The 13,762-nt window shown below is 43.5% G+C and overlaps 1 protein-coding gene across 3 annotated transcripts in view; it reads left to right on the forward strand.

The window, feature by feature from the left end:
- Nucleotides 1–11,503: 11,503 nt before the first annotated feature.
- Rab5a (RAB5A, member RAS oncogene family) overlaps nucleotides 11,504–13,762 on the forward strand; it is a 31,518-nt gene continuing 29,259 nt past the window's right edge. Inside the window, exons 1-2 of one of the 3 annotated variants that reach the window (XM_059282318.1) lie at nucleotides 11,504–11,844; nucleotides 12,860–12,951. The gene's annotated coding sequence lies outside the window, so the exon portion shown is untranslated. Of the gene's footprint in view, nucleotides 11,845–12,175; nucleotides 12,383–12,859; nucleotides 12,952–13,762 lie in introns of those variants that run through there. The other 2 variants (XM_059282319.1, XM_059282320.1) reach the window with 2 other exon arrangements.

The raw sequence follows: 13,762 nt of genomic DNA on the forward strand, positions 1-13,762 counted from the left end.
AGGAAATGTTTACATGCAGAAGGTTACATATCTCTGGTTGGACGAGGGGGCTCAGGGTGAGGTAGTTCTTTGAAGTTACTAGCTGAACTACAAGTGTGAAATTACTAGTGGCTAACAGGATGCAGGGTATCTACAGAGACATAATTTTTTACTCCCTATGTCCTGCTTTTGCTGAACCCAGAATATATACATTCAGATTTATTGTTGCAGTCCTATTTTCCCATAAGCTCAATTTCTGGTCAGTTGAGTCCATTACTGCCCGTATCCTGTTTTACCAAGTCCAGGATATATAGATTTATTGTTCCAGTCTTATCTTCCTGTGAGTTCAACTTCTGGTCAGTTCTAAAACTGCTGGTCAGCAAAAACCTTTAGAGGAGTTGGGAGAGAGGGCATCTCTCGAGGGCTACTGATTTTTCCCTTTCAGTATTAGAACTCGTATCCTCATGCTTACACAAGTGTTCTTATCTGCTGAGCCATCTTCTTAGACCCCAGCTATTGTTTTAACTTCGGCACAATGGCTGCACCTTAATCTACTGCTATTTCAGACAGCAATTGCAACTCTGCAGTTACTGGCCTGCCTGCAGAGCAGCGGTCTGGCAGCTCAAGCTGAAGCCTGATGGGAATTCTGGTCCCTCGGGCACCTGCTCTGTCATTGCTATTAAAGGTAGCTTTAACTAAATCTCTATTGTTCTATTTATAACTAAGACTCAAGATTCAAAGTCTGTGGTGAAATCCTGAAGGCTCAGAGAGGCTGGGTGGCAACTAGCTAACCTTCTTTCATTGATGGCATCTCTGAAAGACTTACGTTTTCACTCTGCCAAACTGGAAAAGGCCTCGCCACTCCAAATACCTCCCTATCACTTCCTGTGTCTCTCTATCTCTCCCAGATGCTCTCTGATGCTCTATGATTACTTTCTGTCAACTAGTGGCTAATTCAGCCTCCTGAACCAAGGTTTATTTTTATTTAATCAACACAAATACAAACTTGGGATTCACAATGTGATCAAATATCCCCCAACACCCAGCTCAAGTATTAATAGCCTCATTTTGCCATTGCTTTGTTTTCTGGCTTATATTAAAGTTAAATGTCTTAGTTACTTTTCTTATTGCTGTGACAAACTTCTAGACACAAGCAGCTTAAGGAAGGAGGTGTGTATTTGGGCTCAGGGGTCCAACACACAATCAATGCAGAAAAATCAAAGCACAGGAGCTTGAAATGTCTGCTTGTATTACATCCACAGTCAGAAAGAATAGAGTGGTATAGGCAAGTATGTTTGCTGGAACCGGTTGGGAAAGATTAGAAGATATGGCCTTGTCAGAGGAGGTGTCATTCTCAGTTAGCTCTCTCTACCTCCTATTTATGGATCAGATGTGAGCTCTTAGCCACTACTCTAGCATCATGTCTGCCTGCCTGCCACCATGCTCCTCATCATAATGGTCATGAACCATGAGCCCTAAATTAAATGCTTTCTTTTGTAAGTTGCCTTAGTCATAGTGTTTGTTACAGCAATAGAAAAGCAACTAAGACAGAGAGTGATGAATGCTGGTGTTCAACATGCTTTTCTTTTTCACATAGCCCACGACACTAGGCCAGAGAATGGTGCCAAAACATATAGGATAGATCTTCAAGTCTCAATTAACCTAACCAAGATAATCTCTGACAGGTGTCCCCTAGATGACTCCAGATCCTGTCAACTTCATAATCTATTTTAACTGCCACACCATTTGTTTTTGGGGGGTGGGGGAAATACAATGCCTCAAAATTTAAAAAATATTCCAAAAAAGACATACTTCATTTGTAGAATTCCTAACGTGTGAAGGACCCTGGGCTCCATTACCACTGTCACAAAAAAATAAAAGATGAAAATAAGTCAACTGGGCATGGTGGCTCATACCTTTCACCTCATCTCTGGGAAAGTAAAAACAAGAGGACTGGTGGGAAGTTACAAGTCAGTTTAAGCTATGTACTTGAGGCTGTCTCAAAATATATAGACAAATAGTAAAATAAATGTGAATGGACATGGTAACACATATCTAATAATCCCAGTAATGGGAAGTAAGAGGCAGGAGAATCTGAGTGTTGGGACCCGCATTGGCTACATAGTAAAACAGTCTCAAAACAACAAAAATGCAATCACTCATTTCCATCTATGCAAAGATTAGTTCTTCAGCTAAACAAGGAATGAAGATAAATTAAAGAAACTGGGCATAGTGGTACACACCTATTATCTTAGCATTTGAGAGGTAGAGGCAGGTGGATCTCTGTGAGTCTGAGTGAGGACAGACTGGTCTATAGAGTGAGTTCCAGGACAGCCAGAGCTACATAGTGACACCTTGTCTCAAAAAACAAAAGGGGGGGGGGGGAAGAAAAGAAAGGAAAGGACAGGAAGGAAGGAAGAGAAGGTAGGTGATATGGAAGCTGTGAGTAATTGATAGAAGCCTAGAAACTGGGAATTTATGATTGGGTGCCTAGAGAGTTGAGGGCAATATGCACATGAAACACAGTGTTTTAAGTCATTACAACTGCAACGAGGCCTGTCCATTTTGTAGCTTGCTTTAACAGATTCTATTAACTAGTAGAATTCCATATTAGACACTAAAATATAGATAATTGTTGGTTCTGTCTAGTCATCTGTGGTCAGAAAAAAAGGAAAGAAGGATATGGTATGAATGGCAACCCAACAGCAAAGCATTTCATTTTCTTTAAAATGACCATTAGACAGAATCCATGAGAAACATGTGGAACTCCCTGTTCTAATCCAACAAACTAATAAATACTAGACAAACTAAATAAAGACAAAATCAGCAGATAGAAATGAATGAGCATACAATACTCTAGAACAGTGGTTCTCAACTTGTAGGTTGCAACTCCTTTGGGGGTCAAACGATCCTTCCACAGGGGTCACCTAAGACCATCAGAAAACACAGATGTTTACATTATGATTGATACAGTAGCAAAATTACAGTTAAGAAGTAGTAAGAAAATAATTTTATAGTTGGAGGTCACCACAACATGAGGAACTATATTAAAGGGTCACAGCATTAGGAAGTTTGAGAGCCACTGCTTTAGAGTAACATAATAGAAATATCACAGTAATTCATGAACTGCAGGATCTAACATGTTATTTGTGGGGTTTTTACAAAACTTTAATTCAGTTTTTAAATATGTCTTTCTTTTAGGGGTAGAAGACATAGGTATGTCTTGGTGAGTATGTGAAAGCTAGAGGACAACTTGTGAGAGTCAGTTCTTTTCTTCTACCATGTGGGTACTGAGGATCAAACTCAGGTGGTTAAGCTTAGTAGGAAACACTCTTATCTGCTGAGACATCTCTTTAGCTCTGTGAGGTCATCTAAATGAAACATTCATCATGCTTTTTATTTTATGGGAGAGGTGGGGTTGAATAAATCTATTTTAATATAGGCTCAAGCACAGTGGTTAAGGAAAAGAGAAGCACTGAGGAGAAAGATGAGCTTACTGAAGAAGAGCTATGTAAAGGAAGGCAAACCCAAGAGTGAGTATGGGCTCCTCGAGAATTTCCTACTCAACATTCTTTTTTTTTTTTTTTTAAACAGGGTCTCACTATGTAGTCTTAACTGGCCTGGAGTGCTGGGGTTAAAGGTGCATGACAACATAACCAGTTAGTTGTAATCATTCTAAATGTAATTAAGCTCTCAAATATTCTTGGAGCCCTTAGTTATTTATATATATGAACGTTTTTTGAGAGGACCTAAAATAATAAATACAAAATTATGTACAACAAAATAACTGAAGGGTCTGGTCCTTAAAAACTTTATAATTATAAGGAAATGGAAGGCTAAGGAAAAGCTAACTATAAAATGTGGCAGTCTTTAGAATTATTATAGAGGGTAAACCTCTATAGTGAGTTTCTCTTTACATAGATTAAGATAATTAAGTCCAATAGAAGCTTCCCTGAATTTTATCAAAAGGAAATAGTGTCCTGGGTGAGTTAGATCAGTAATGATGGACAGCAATAGTGTTCCAGGTAGAAAGCAAAGTGATCAAAGTGCCAAAATGGGAACACAGGTGTATATTCAGAGAACAGCTGAAATACATGGTCAGAGCATGAAGCAAGTTTGCGGAGATGGAAGCTATAGGGATAGAATAAAAGAGGGCCACCAAGATGGCTTAAGGGGTAATGTCACTTGCCACCAAGCCTGATGGGCTATGTTCAATGTCCAGGACCCACATGGTAGGAGAGACCAATCCCTGCCAGTTGTCTTCTGGTCTCCACACATGCACCCATGGCATGAATGTTGTAACACATACATTAAATTAATTTAAATTTTAAGAAGAAATAGAATGAAGGAAATGTGAGTTGAAATCAGAGTTTAAGAATTGGTTCCACTAGCAATTAATAAAATACTGTCAAACATTTTTGAGTCAGAACATGACTGGCAAATATCTAAGGAATGAGCTTAAAAGGCATGAGTATGTTTTAATTTCAGTTCTTATGAACACCACCAAGGACCACATGCAATGTGATATTTTGTTTGTGTTCTGACAAATTAAACTTTCCTAGAGATCAGAGGGCAGAGCTAGCCACTGGTTATCCACAGAGGCCAGCCAGTGGTGGCACACACCTTTAATCCCAGCACTTGGAAGGAAGAAGCAGGAAGATCAGGAATTCAAGGCTAACTTGGGCTACACGAGACTGAACCAGTCTAAAAGAGAAATAGAGCCAGGTGGTGGTGGTATACACTTTTGATCCTAGCACTTGGGATCTCATGCCTTTAATCCCAGCACTCAGAAGGTGGAGACAGGAATATAAGTTGGGTGGAGACAGGATCTTGACTCCCCATTTGGTCTGAGATTTTTGTAGAGGTAGGAAGTCTCTGGTGGCTGGCTGCTCTGCTCCTCTAATCTTTCAGCTTTCACCCTCGATGTCTGACTCTGGGTTTTTATTGTTAAGACTAATTAGGCTCGCACTGCAACCACACACTGGGATTAGACAAAGTTTGGAAATTATATGTTTTAGTAATAATGGTTTTATGGATAATGGTTTATAATGGAAAGAAAGAAGGTTGAAGAAGAGGCTGCTGTTAGTTCCAAGACTGGGCAACTGTTAATATGTCATTAAATGGAAGCAAGTTTAGAAAATGGGTTTGGTTGGGGGCATACTGTTGACATGACTGATTCTTCCTGGGGTTGTCCACAAGTTACTAACATGACTAATATATTAGAACAAGCCCTGGGGATAATCTGCCACAGATACTACTTACATGTGACACATTCTGCCCTTTTAGTTAGTGGGGAGTTGATCTGAGAGACTGGCTGTTCAAGAATTCAAATCATCTCCATTGCACAATATGAAATGAGCAACCATAGGATACCTCTGCCCAGATCCACGTCAAGGAAACTGGGTTTTCCAGATATGACAGAGATATTGCACAAATGAACTCCTAGCTTCAGTGACTACATGCATGACATCTGCAACAAGATCAAGCCAATCAAAGTCCAGCATGAATGGAGGACAGGCTCATGAAGTTCTACTCATAGCTGAGGAGCTATTGGAAAACTCACAGCTGCAGGCAAAAGTCAGTTTCTTCTGATATATCCCCTAACAGGCTGCCCATGTTCTAGAAGATGGTCCTAAACTCATATACATACTAGCAGCACAAAGTGGACACAGGGGGCTGGAGAGATGTCTCAATGTTTAAGAGTATTTGTTCTTGACCAGAACGAGTTCAGTTCCCAGCACCTAGATGTTGGCTTGCATTCATCTATAATCCTGAATGAAATGAGAACATGACCGCTCCAAGGTATGGTTAAGGAGGAAGTTTTTATTGTAGATATGAGGGAGAATACAGCCAGAGCACAATAGCACAGAGAAAGAAAGAAATCTAAAACATTTCAAACTTTTTTACATACTTTAAATCACTTTCTTAGACCCTTACAACTTACTTAAGCTTTCACATTCCCTGATCTTTATTACTTATATTTACAAACCTTAAATTAACTTTCTTTCTTTCTTGGGGGTGGGAGTGGGGGTGGTGTTGGTATTTTGAGACAGAGTTACTCTATGTAGTCCTGACTGTCCTGGAACTCACTTTGTAGACCAGGCTGCCCTGGAACTCAAAGATCCACCTGCCTCTGCCTCCTGAATGCTGGGACTAAAGGTGTGTGCCGCCACCACCTGTCTATTAAACTAACTTTCTTAGACAGTTAAAACTTAGATCAACTTCAAACCTTTTCTTTCCATCCAATCATTTACCATGAGACACAAGTGATTGATTGCTGAATGTAGTCATTGCGAAGGAGGTTCCTTTAAACAAAGGAATAGTAAAAAGTTACATTGAAACCTGTTTTGAGTTTATCTTTCAATATCAGCAAGGCAAACTATTTGTGTCTGCCTTTCTCAGTAGGAGACCTAACAGCTCTAGAGCAAAGTAAGGCCTGATTTTTACATATGAAATTAATTGACACAGCTTAGGGAGAGGAACTGGTTTGCTTAAATGGATAAATCTACAGTTGGCCATCAAGATTAATCAGAGATCTGAGAAGGATGGATAGAGCAGGAAGTATAATCCAAATGGCTTCTGTATCAATTAAAATGATAGAGACTTTCTCACTACCTACATGGTTACCGTAGGCTCCCAGATGGTTTCACTGGGGGCAGAGTTTGTGCTTGGGTGTCACACAGGAGAGCATTACATCTTTAGCATGCAGGGCAGCATTGGCCTTCAGCTGCCAGACCTAGAAGCTCAGAGAGATTTTACTGTGGAGGAGAAACTTGGGAAAACTGACCTATTTTGGTGAGGTAGAGTAGATCAATCAACCCAATAGTGTTCACAGTCTGGCCAGAGCCCTGGTGGCAGGTAAGGCATGGGCCAATTCTTGGCCCACATCACCAGACTATCCAGGTGGAGCCTGTCAGGTCGAAAATAAATCCAGGACAAATAGCTAACTGAGGTGCCTATTAGCATACCAAAGTGTATGCTAGGTCCACTTAGTACCTGTGGCTCCTCTCAGTTCCTCACCCACCCCCTACCTAAACTTCTCCAGCCTATGAGCTTCCTCTAGCTTCTGATTCCTATATAATCCTGCCATTTTTACCATGAGCTCTCCTGGTTCTCTTTGCCCTTTCTTCTCTTTTCTTCCTCCCACTTTCCATCCCCCTCCCCCACTGTGGCCCACTTCAGTCTGTTCGACATGTTCGTTCTACCACTTTCTCTCCTTGCTCTGGACTCTTGCAGATGCTTAATTAAGTTAGCAAGGACAAAGAGGCTAGACACATATCTTTAAGTCAGTTACTGTTAACCTGAATAACCTTAAGAATTTATAAACCTTATTTATTAAATATACTTTTGTAGCCAGAAGGTTTCTTCAGTCCTGCCCAGCCCCACAGTCCCACAGCCACTTTTAAAATAATCTGTCAGAGGCTTAAAATCATTTACTAACAGTATGGCCTATGGCAGGCTTCTTGCTAGCTGGCTCTTATAACTTAATCCATTTCTATTAATCTATAAATTGACATGTGGCTGTGGCATTACCAGTCTACTGGCATCTTGTTGCTCCTTCAGTGGCAGCTGGCATCTCTTCTCTCCTTTTTTCTCTCCATATATCTGCTTGGACTTACCACCTGCCTCTAAGCTGCCTTGCCATAGGCCAATGCAGCTTTATTTATCAACTAATCAGAGTAACACATATTCACAGCACACATAAAGACATCCCACAGCACATTTTATTCATCAAACATATGTTGTTCCTTGTTTAACATTTGCTGTTGAACAGTAGCAAAGATATAAGTAGTTATACATACCTAAGTTAGAATTTGTTAATCTGAGTAGATCTTTATAACCTAAGGAATTTAAACCTTACTTATCAAATATACTTTATTCATCAAACATTTTGTTTCTTATCTAAAATTTTCTAGAAGCCTGGTATTGAGCAGTTAGCAAAAACATAAGTAGTTAGACATACATCACTAAGTCAGTTTCTGTTAACCTGACTATACCTATATAACTTTAGGAATTTATCATCACACAAAAATTTATCCTAATTCAAAATATTTTTGAATGTTGTTGCCTCCTTAATCTAAAAGGGAGATACAATGATAAAAGTGCTCAGTAAGACTAAGGAGTTTTATTTTTGTTGCTTTAGTTGGTTTATACCATGTGATCATCTTAATCAAGATGGTGGTAAAGTTTTACAGCATAGATTCTCTTTTAACCTCAATAAAGATGGCTGTCAGCCACACAGTTGCTCCCATCCTGATGAGGCCATCAGCGAAGATGGAGGCAAGTCACATATTTGTTATGAAAAACATTTATTTCCCTAAACAAGAATCCAAGTTACAATTACAGTAAGTAGTTCTATTTTTCTGAACAAGAATTAAATCACATACATAGTATGCTGTAGCAAATTAAGATTTACCTATGTATAGATTTTTAAAATATCAACCTTTTGTTACAGGTTTTAAAATAGCTTTTTGTTACAGATTTTTAAAACCATACTCAATGAACTGACAAATCCTGAGATAAAGAATTTATACAATGGTTTTAGATTTCTTGAGAGCAGAGAGCAAAGAAATCACAGAGATAAAATATTTTCAAGAATGGAAAATAGAAAAAAATTAGAGATAAGAGACTTTTGAAAGTACAAAGCAAAGACTATTTAGATATGAGAGACTTTGGAATCATTTGTACAGTACCAGAAGTTATTACTATGTGCAAGAACTTGGGAATTAAGTGTGCCATTTTTGGCCATTGAGCAAGCAAGCAGTCCTGAGGCCAAACTGTTTGCAGTAACACAATGAGGCTTTAATGAAGTCTCTCAGTCCAAGGAGGAAACTGAGTCTAAAAAGAAAAGGAGAAAGGGTTGAAAACTAAACTCCACCCAAGGGAAGATTCCAGTAAGCTCCAAGAGAGAACTAAGAGACAGAGAACAGGGTTGCCATGAGGATGAGGATCACAAGTAGAACCTCCAACCGAGGAAGGATTTCAATATCATATAGGCCCAGGAGGGCATAGAGAAGCTGCAGGACTTCCAAAAGGGACAGGGTCTCAAACAGAAATTCCACCAGAAGGAGGGTTCCGGTATTGTAGAGGCCCAGAAGGGTGTTAGGAAGCTGTTGGGTTTAGCAGATAGCTCCTAGGGGGAGACGAGAAGGAGAACAGAGTGACAATATATAGGCCCAAGAAGATAGGCATAAAGATAGATACAGCGGATAGCTCTAAGGGGAAGGAAGAAAAGAAGGAGTCACAAGCAGGAACTCCACTCAAGGGAGGCCTAGGAGAAAGTAGAGAAGCTTTGAACTACAGCTCCTAGGGGGAGGTAAGGAATCTCCAGGAAGGAGCTGAGAACAAAGGGAACAGAGGAAGGTAAGTGTTGGGTGACAAGAATTTCAATCTAGAGTGTTCCCAAGAGGACTGAGAGACTTGCCAAATAGAAATGTCCCAAATCACAGAGCACAGGCATCACTTTCCACTTGATAAAGGCCCAGGAGGGCAAGAGGAGCTTTTGGCACACTGGTGTGTCTTTTGTAATAGTCTAACAGAAACAAAGCAGCAAGCTCCAGGGTGACACTTTCCAAGTAGAGGAGGGCAGACAAACGGTTAGAGCAGTCAGAAGACAAACGTGGACTAGGAGAGGCTTTGGGGGAAAGGGAGAGTTCCAACAGAGGCAGAGGAGAAAGTTTCTTAGTAGAGAGATGCCCAGGTGACAGGCGCCCAGGAAAATGTAGCAGGGTCCAGGAGCCAGAGAGAATGAGAAGACACTTACCAAGTGGTCGACAGACAAATGGTTAGAGCAGGTGGAGGGAAGAAGTAGCTGAGAAGATGGATTCTAGAATTCGGAGTCAAATATGGTGAGTGTCAGAAGCCAGCAGAAACAAATGATCCATACATACTTTAGGAGAGCCAAATTAGCAGCTTAGTTCAGTTAGGAGAGGCTGAGCCGCTTGGGAGGGGGCTCATCTATGCCCCTCCTGGTTTTAGTCACCAAATGAATTAAGTGAGAAATGACCGCTCCAAGGTATAGTTGAAGAGAAGGTTTTTATTGTAGATACAAGGGAAAGTACCACAGAGGCACCTGGGTAAGTCCAGAGCAGGGAGAGAAAGTGCTAGACTGCACCAGGTCATGGGGTGGGGGTGGGGATGTGGTTAATGAGAGTGGAAGACAAAGAGAGTGTGGGCTAAGGAGACCAAGAAGAGAGGGGAGGAAGACAAAGGGGAGAGCATGGCCAAAATAGGATTATATGGGAATGAGAAACTGGGAGAGGGAAGAGCCTAGCAGAACCACAGATACTGAGTCAGCCTGAAGACTAGCATGTGCTTCCCTATGCTAATAGGCAGCCATTTGTCCCTTCTAGTGGTGACCTCCTTTTGGTCTAGGGAAACAGGTGTCAGAATTTGGGGGAGTGGAGTTTCTTTCGGACCCGACAGTGTGAGGGTTAACAGAATGTTTTAAATAGGTGTGCTGTGGGGAGCCATGAACATCTTGGACTGCTGTTCACTAGAAATTTAAAAAGTAGTGTTCTGGAGCCAGCTGCAGCATAGAATCTTCATCACCAAACAGACAGCGATCTTGGCCACGTTACTTGCTTGCCTCCCTCATTCATTCCACAAACATGACAACTCCTGGCTGCCGGGGGCGTTGCTAGACACGGGTTTGTGCAGGTGCGAATCAATGGGTTGGGGGTGTGTCTGATCCTAAAATGGCAATATGTTGGTTTCAGAAAGCGGACTCCAAAGTGTTTAGTACTTAGTTCAAAGGTAAATTCTGAATAAACGCAATTATTAGCGTTTACTCCTTTCCACTCCTTATGAAACACAGGTAAACCATCAATAAAAGCGAGTTATTCTTTTGAGGTTTGCTGTATAAAGTCAGCTTCTGAACGGAAAGAATCTTGATTCTCCGAAATTACGGACACACCACTTCCAGGGACACACCAGCCCCTGGCCTAAACTCCTTTGCTGTACTGCTGTTAATCCCCACCAGGCGAAGGACCACTCCCTCAACTGCTATGACTAAGTGATGTGAGGCCTGTGAGTGAATCCTCGGAGCGAATCTCGGCACAATGGAAGTGCCAGTACCGCCGCCTAGCCGACAACGGCGATGAGGTCTAAGGCGCCAGTCCTGAAGAGACCCAGGTGACTCAGGTCTGGCCCACGCCCCTCAGGCTCACAGCCGGCGCAGAGCGATGCCCGCCCAGATAACAATGGCGCTAGTGAGGGCGGGGCCCGTAGAAGGCCCAGCAAGGACCTGAGGAGGCCGGGCCCCGGCTGCTGGCGAAGACACGTGATACAAGCCCCGCCCCCCTCATTCCTGACGCTCCGACCGGCGGGGCAGCCAGAGCCGAGATAGATGTCTACTCAGATGAAGAAGGCGTTTGCGAGGGCCCGACCCGGCGCCTTTAGCGGACAGGCAGAGGGCGGAGGCAAGATCGCGCTTGTTGAGGTCACGTGGCGCCGGCCCCGCCCCTTAGGAGGCCTTTGCCGGGCCACTAGGAAGGGGCGACAGCGGAAGTGACCACACGGCGTACTTCGCTGCGTGCGGCTACGTGGCGGAGCCGGCGGAAGTAGTTTCTTCGCTGGACCCTGAGTGTTTGTGTTTTGGTTTGTGAAGGAGCCTGGCCGCCTGAGGGGAGGAGACGGAGGGAGGAGGAGGAGGAAGAAGTCGTAGGAACTCTAGTGCGGCGACTGCGGAGGAGGAGAGAGGAAGGCGGAGCGGAGAGGCGGAGACGCAGCCCGGCAGGGGCGGCACGGCGCTCGGAGCCCCGCGCCGGCCAGTGTGAGAAGCGGCGAGCAGGCGACGCCGCTGCAGCTGCGGCGCATCCGATCTCCGGGCCGTGCGTGGACTCGCTGCCGGGAGCCGCGCCCCAGGTAAGCCGCCGTCGGGGCGCGTCCCCTCGGCCCCGGGCTGTGCCCGGGTCTCCAAGCCTCTGCCGGGCCTCAGCTCTGGAGCCTGGGATGCCGGGACCCGCTGAGGGAGAGGCGGGTGTCACCCTCTTCCCAAGATGGCGCCGTGGGCCGCGGCGGTATCCGGCCCGGTTCTGGGGTCTCAGTCCTGGCCGGGCCGTGTCGGGGCTGAGTGGGTGGCTTAGGAGCACAGCTTCGGGGCTCGGCCGGACTGCTGGCCCTGACACCCCGAGTTGGTTCTCGGGTCCTCCGGGAATCCAGGCCTACAGCAGGTGGGGTTTGGGAGCTCCGCCTACCTCTGACTGGCTTGGCCGAGCTATGCGAATGGTGGGATCTTCTTGTCTCTTCCGTGGGAGATGGTGAACCGAAGCCGCGGGGTTCTCTGCAAGCAGGTTAACATCCTGACACTTCCAGAAGTTTAAAGCTCGGACTGTCACACTTGGCATGTTTAGTTTTTGCCTTGCTGAAGTGGATTCAAAGTGCTGAATCAGTTGCCTTGCAGGTAACTAAACAACACAAAAAAACTCTGTACGTCTCTCGGTATACTCAGGACTGGCCGGATCATTTTTAATGTAAAATTTGAACTCGTAGAGTTATGAGCAAGTACAGACAACAGTGCCTGGCACAATTTAAGGGCTCAGTAATTTTTTAAATCAAAGATAAAAACTGTATAAAGTAATTACCATTTTCAAGATTTAAGATGCATATTATGCAAAAGTTTGTATTGCGGCATAAGAAGTACAAGCAGTGAGTACAAAGGATTGCATGTATCGAGCTTCTGTGTGTGTGTGTGTGTGTGTGTTTGTGTGTGTGTGTGTGTGTGTGTGTGTGTGTGTGTTTTGCCAGGGGTTGAACTCAGAGCGTCTGTGTGCTGAGCAAGGGCTCTACTGAGCTACTCCCAGTCTTTGCACTTAATTTTTAACATTAATATCATGGTCAATGTGTGTATGTTTATAATTTGGCTTGTTTCCTGTTTGAGGTCTTTGGAAGTAAAGATTCAGTAGCTTTGAACTTTAAAAGGCGCTGAATATGGAGGCACCCATCTGTCATCCCAGCACTCTGGAAGCTGAGGTAGGAGGATCCGGAGTTCTAGGCTATCCCTAACTTACCCCTGTGCTTGCCTAGGCTACAAGTCTCTGTCTCAAAAAGATGAGGTGGGGAGGGGAGGGAATACTTTAAAAAGCAAAACTAAGTATAAGTTTTTGTTCAGTTTTTCTGTGAGAATCCGATGTTTCCTTGAAATTTTGGAAGTACCATGGACATTCACAGAAAGTTTTGTCCTGGATAAGTCATTTGTTTTGTAGGTAAGGAACGATTGGTAAACGTTTAGGCTGACAATGTATCTGAAGGTCTGTATGACAGTCTATTGATCTACAGCATTATCTCACCAAGAGGCCATTTAAACTGCCAATTTCAAACACTGTGTACTTAGTAGGTACAGTATTAGAGACTACGTGTGTTGTCTTACTTAATTCTCACAGTAGCTATGCAATGTTAGAATATAATGGAGATTGAGATTTGGAAATTGAAACTTTGCTCTGGCAGAAATTGGCATATCCAGGAATAGACTTCAGTGTGGTTTTGTGGGTTGAGGAGAAATGGGAATTTTATTTATTTAGAGACAAGCACTGACTGTGTAGGTCTGGATAGCTTGAAACGTGCTTTGTAGACCAGGCTGTCCTGGAACTCAGATTCATCCACCTTACTCTGGACCGTGAGTGCTGGCATTAAAATCTTGGATTGCCAAGTCTCTTTGGGGGGTGGGGGGTGGGGGTGGGTTGAGACAAGGTTTCTGTGTGTGTGGCTTGACTATCCTAGAACTGGCTTTGTAGACCAGGCTGGCCTCGAACTCAGAAATCTGCCAGCCTCTGCCTCTCTAGTG

The sequence above is a fragment of the Peromyscus eremicus genome, chromosome 16_21 (assembly GCF_949786415.1).
Source record: "Peromyscus eremicus chromosome 16_21, PerEre_H2_v1, whole genome shotgun sequence".
NCBI lineage: Eukaryota > Metazoa > Chordata > Mammalia > Rodentia > Cricetidae > Peromyscus > Peromyscus eremicus.